Source organism: Halichoerus grypus, chromosome 3, assembly GCF_964656455.1.
Source record: "Halichoerus grypus chromosome 3, mHalGry1.hap1.1, whole genome shotgun sequence".
Classification (NCBI taxonomy): domain Eukaryota; kingdom Metazoa; phylum Chordata; class Mammalia; order Carnivora; family Phocidae; genus Halichoerus; species Halichoerus grypus.
Genome location: NC_135714.1, coordinates 177,286,023 through 177,292,022, shown reverse-complemented (window position 1 = coordinate 177,292,022; position 6,000 = coordinate 177,286,023).

Sequence of the window (6,000 nt, the reverse complement as noted above, 5' to 3'; positions counted from 1 at the left end):
CCTGTTTCCTTCTGCTCTTGCCCACTTGAATGCATTCTTCACACAGAAGCAATAATAATCTTGCTCAAATGTAAACCAGAGGATGGTACTGCCTGTTTAAAATCCTTCAATGACTATCATCACCTCTTAAATACAACGTATACTTTTTATGTTGGCCTGCAGAGCCCTGACCATCTATAATCTTATCCCTTCCCACTCTGTGGTTAGTTCAGTAAACTTTTTTATTTCTGGAAGATGCCAGATCAGTGATTACTTAGGGCTTTTGATTATGCTATTCCCTCTGCTTGGGATGTTCTCCCCTTTCCTTCTCTGCATAGCTCATTTCTTTGTCTACTCAGTTTCTCAGCTTGCTCTTCTCAGATATTTTTACTGATCACCGCAAGGACACTCCTGGTCTTTGACTTATCCCATTCTCTTATGTATTCTCCTTTTTAGCACTGATCACAATGTGTATTTTTTTAATTTTTCGCTTATCACACTAGAACATAAATTCTCTGAGTACAGTAATCATAATTGTCTTGTTAACCTCTTTTTGGAAAAGGCACAGTAAACGTTTTATGAGTGAATCAATAGTTAATTTTTTGCATCCTGATCTCAAGTCCATTTCTTTCTTCTTATTTATTTATTTATTTATTTATTTATTTTTAGATTTTATTTATTTGAGAGAGCAAGAGAGAGTGCAAGCTGGGAGAGGGAGAAGGAAAGAATTCCAAGCAGATCCCATGCTGAGCGCAGAGCCTGACATGGAGCTTGATCTCAAGATCCTGAGATCATGACCTGAACCAAAACCAAGAGTCGGGTGCTTAACCAACTCAACCACCCAGGTGCCCCTCAAGTCCATTTCTAAACTTTCTTGCACTTAGTGAACAGTAGTGGAATAAGAGTCCAGAGAAACGTAGCAGAAACCATCCATTCGTGAAATGGATTTTTATTATGTGCTTAGCATGTGCCAAGCAGAGTGCTAGATGATAGAGATTCAGATGTTTCTCATATATTCAGGAAGTGTACAAACTACTTCAAAAGAACAATAGTAAAAAAATTTTATAAATCTGAAGTTACAGTGAAGGCTACAACTGCAAAGTCATAGGTGCCATGAAAGTGCCTCATCAGGAGGAGAAAAGAGAGAGCATTTAGGAAAAGAGCATCATGTGTAAAGGTGGGAGGGACCATGACAGGTACAAGAAAGTAAGGAGAGGCTAGTGTGACTGGACTGTTAAGCATGAAGGACTCTGGTGTGGGGGCACCTGGAGGGGTATGTACAGACCGGAGGCAAGAACCATAAGACATCAGCATGTAAGTATTTTGTCAAGGCTGAGAGAGGAGGATAGGAGAAGGCGGGAATCAGTGAGAACTGACATAATCAGACTATGTTTTGAAGGAATCCATCTGTCTGCGTAAGGGGACATTATGGAGTTTGGTCATGGGGAGGTCATCGATAACTTTAGGGTGAGCTTTAGTGAGGTGAGGTAGGTGGCTATTTGAATGCATGAAGTCAAGGAGGGAATTAATAGTTAATAGAAAGACATAGCACATGGAGGAAAGAATTCATTAAATATAAATCTATTGTTTATTAGTCAATTCCAAGAGTAGTAAATTGTGAAATAATTTGTATATGTTTAAACAATTGACCAAGTAATTATATATGGAGAAAATTAATTCTGATTGTATTTAGGCTTGAGTGCCATGCTCATTACATATACTCAATCTAATGTTATCTAGGTGTTCCACTACCAGCGTTCATAATTAGGCCAAATGATGATCAATATGATAGTCATATGGTATGTACCAAATATAATATGTATAGCTGATCTAGCTGATCTGGTTTTTTAGACCAGCCCTGGTGCTTACGTGAACATGCTTCCTCCCCTGGAGGGGCTACTATGACCCTACATATGAACTTTGTAGTTTACTTCTGTTACATATAAACACTCCAAATCTATAACTTTAGATTGTTCAGATATCCCTGAAGGGAAGACCTATCATATTCATAATTTGAATTAAACATGGAGGTAAGGGTTAATCTTTATTTTTAAAAATAGACTTTCTCTCTTTTCCTTTGACCCCACCACAGTCTGAGTGACTTTAAATGCATGGTTATCTATGTATGTAGAATTCAACCTTTATCCAAAATGGACAAAGGCATGAAGCATCTCCAAAACCTCTCCATCTGTTTTTCTGTGAGATCAAATGTATCAGAGCTAAATTCTTTCACCATCGCTTGCCACAGATAATAGTGTGTTCCCATGCTGAAGTCAGTATAAAAGTTTATGATGTTATTGACTTCACACAGCTCTATCAGACCTCAGTATTATTGATTTAATGACTCTTTACTCTTCCTTTTTTTTTTTAATTCAACTCCACAGTTACCCCTTGGTTTATTAGAGTGTCAGTGCTCAGGGCTTTTTATTACTTATCTGCAGACTTATTCCTAAGGATGCCTGCCCACAAATTACTCACCAACCGTTCAAATGCAGAGCCAGAATATAATAAATATCAAGAAATTGGAGGAGCAGGCCTAGGTAGAGCTCCGATTTCTTTTTGCTCTCTGTTGAGCGTATTTCCTAGCAAATAAAAAAAAAGTGGGGAATTTAAAGGAAAATGTCACCTGCCATGTGCTATATCTTTGTCTCATAGCAGATGGCATGGTTCTGCATGGGGAAAAAGATGAAATGCCACACGCATGGCTGGAATGGAAGGGTTTTGAGCAAGTGGCATTCCTGGGAAGCTAGCCGGCAGGCTCTGACATTAACGGTTTTATTAAGTTCAGCTGTGGGCTGGAGCAGCCTTGGCCCCAGTGTGTGTGGTAGTGTTTTAATGGCTGTGCCTCTGGTTCATGCAGGGTATATGAAAAATAATTGTAGCAGGTGGCAAGATTGGTAGGATTGAGGCGGATGGGGAGATAATACACTTTTTTTCCAACTTTTCCATTTACTTAAGAAGAAAAGGAAACATGGATGAATTACTCCAAGAACGGAATTTGCTTTTTAAAAAGGAATTAAATGAAAAAGGTGACAGCGTGCCCCATTTTGAAAATTTGCTAAATTATAGTTCCAATGAATCCTGCATTGTGTACAAAAATTGTACGCCCCACTGTGAAGTCAGTCAGGAAGAAAGCGAGTTTGCAAACACGCTGGCCTCTAAGGAAGCCTAACATGCATTTAGCAGCATGATATTTGTGAATATTGGGGTGTCATCTGCAAACACCAGGAGTGGTTTTTCTCTTGCTTCTATTTCAAATGACTGTCTGAAGGAAGAGCTGAAACCGTACAATTAGAGTTTATGGTGGCCGTGTTTACCTGTTGACCCCATTACGTAGGAATACCTGTTTCCTTTCTAAAGAGGTTGTTCTGATGTTTTCCAATTTTGTCATTTTAAGACAGCCTTGGGTGGTAATGGATTGTGCTTGCAGCAGTATATCGCCTGTTTGCTCCACTAATCATTTCCCCGAAGGACTATAAACAGCATACAGGGGCTCCAGTGCCATCTCCTGACTAGCATAAATAGATATTTGCTGGTGTCTGGTTATGGTGTCCTCATGCTCTATTAGGCTTAAAGAAAACAGATTCTTCTGTGATGGGCTAATAATTAGGTGTCTATTTAGTAGGAAATTTTTTATTTTTTTTCCTCTACTGCTTGACATCAAACACCACCAAGATAAGTTGAAAATCATGTCTGTGTTTCTGTGCCACGAAGCTTTTGTCGACACACTAAAGTAAATAGTTAATTCAATAAATTAAATCAAACCAGTTATATGTTCATGGAAATACCCCAATAGCGTTTACTACTGAGCTACTGGTATTAGTGTTATGTCAGCATAGTCTGCGACAAATTCGTTTTATTTTGTACAGTGAAGAAATGTAATATGGAAGGTTGTTGAAAGCTATATTTAGGTATGTAGCTTTCTGTAAATTCAGATTCTCTGCCCCACTTCTCACAATCATTTTAATCTCTTTTCTGTTTTCTTATCCCTTCTTGAAGCACAGCATCTCACATTAATACCTTTAAAACTATGACAAAAGGCAGTTTCCAAAACGTTTATGTTGTTTTCCCTCTAAAGTAGAATAATAATTATCTTCAAAGCAATGATGGTTAGCTGTAAATAAACTTTAATGGGTATGGATGGACTGCAGCGCACACGTTACACTCCACTTCCAGACTGCCCCCAGCATACTGCATACGGAATTACTTTTAAGTGACCTATTTTCTTAGTTCGAGAAATGTGCATTTTTCCACATTACCATAATATATTTTTCTATATTCTACTCCATTCTTTAGTGAAGCAAAGATGTCATGTGGTTAAACATGTTAAAATGGGAAATGAAATTAGGAACATAAATAACCAGAACAAAATTTGGAGCTTTGGAAAAAGAAAAACAATCCTACGACTATATATAGAATGTTCTATTTTTTTTTAACACATATATATATTTATTTCTATCAAGAAAATTGCCTAGAAATTAAACTCTGACAATTTTACATTATGATTCCTGAGGAGAGGAGACCCTTCTCAAAGCCAAATTCATTGAATAAAACTATAAAACCTCTAATTCTGTTGATCTCTGAATAGGAGAGTAGTGTGTTTCCCTGTACTTCCCCATCCCACACCACCTCTTTTAAGTACTTTGACATTCACTCATGATTTCTTTTTTCTTTTTTCTTTTTTTTTTTTTTTAAGATTTATTGATTTTAGAGGGAGAGAGCTGGTGGGAGGGGCAGAGGAAAACAATCTTTCAAGCAGACTCCCGGCTGAGTGCCAAGCCCAACACAGCTGGATTTCATGACCCATGAGATCACGACCTGCGCTGAAACCAGGAGTCTGATTCTTAACCAACTGAGCCACCCAGGCGCCCCTCACACATTATTTCTAATTTGAAGCCGCCCTGCCCCCACCTGCTCTTTCAGATAGCCGCTTGTTTGCTGCACTGTCACCAAAAGCTGCCTTTTGCTGGACACTTTGGTAGGGAATGAAATTGACCAGATAGATAATTTTGACAAGAATTGCAGACTAATATTTTTATTTTATCATCAGCTGATTTCAAACTCATTGATAACTTTTGATTCCTAAAAATAAACTAATCGGTATTGCCGGTATTAAAATACAAAAATCAGGAGTTAGTACTAGGATACCCTTCAGGGGATGTTCATGCTTGTATCGTGGGAATGTGGCTCAGTGCCTAGAATAGACCAAGAGGGCTCATCTTTATACCCAGCATCGTCTAGTTTCTTGTTGCTATCATAAACATAACTTTCTTTGATCTTCATAACATTTCTGTGAAGTCTTCAGCAGCCCGTGATGGTTTTTAAAAATATTAAAAACAGAAACTGTGCCCGCACTAAAAAATCAGAACAGAGGAGGTAGCAGTCAGCACCCAAAGGCTCCTGTAGTAGGTAAGCATTGATCCTTTAGTTGCTAAAGATAAAGGATTCAAGGGTTCCAGAGGAAAGGACTAGATGGGCACAGGCACTGGTGCAGGCTGAATTGGGGGAGAGCACCTAATGGCCAGTGCAGGGCAGTGGCTATTTGTCAACTGGTGTGGAAAAATTTAATTATTGTAACAATGGGTATAGCACGCTGGTACTTGGTGGTGACTACCTTGGTAGTATCTCCTGAATCTGTTATCTGCTCATGTGTCCTGTTCTCTGTAGTTGTTTGTTTGTCTGTTTGTTTGTTTGTTTTTATATTGATGGGAAATACATTCATATGACTAGGAGTTTGAAGGTATTCTAATTCCAGCACCGTCACAAAATAAGTGCTGTGAATTTGGTCAAAGCACTTCGTCTCCCTAAAGTCAGTTTCTCTTTCTATAGAATGAGGGTCATAATATTTGTCTTGGCAATTTAAATATGTTGTAGAAGTTACTAGTAGCTAATACTATCAATATTGTCCTAGGCTTACTGGGGATACTTAAGAAATAACTCATTGAAGTTTCATAACATTCTGATGATACCGCTGCTAATATTTTCTCCATTTTATAAACAAAAGAACTGGGGACATAAAGA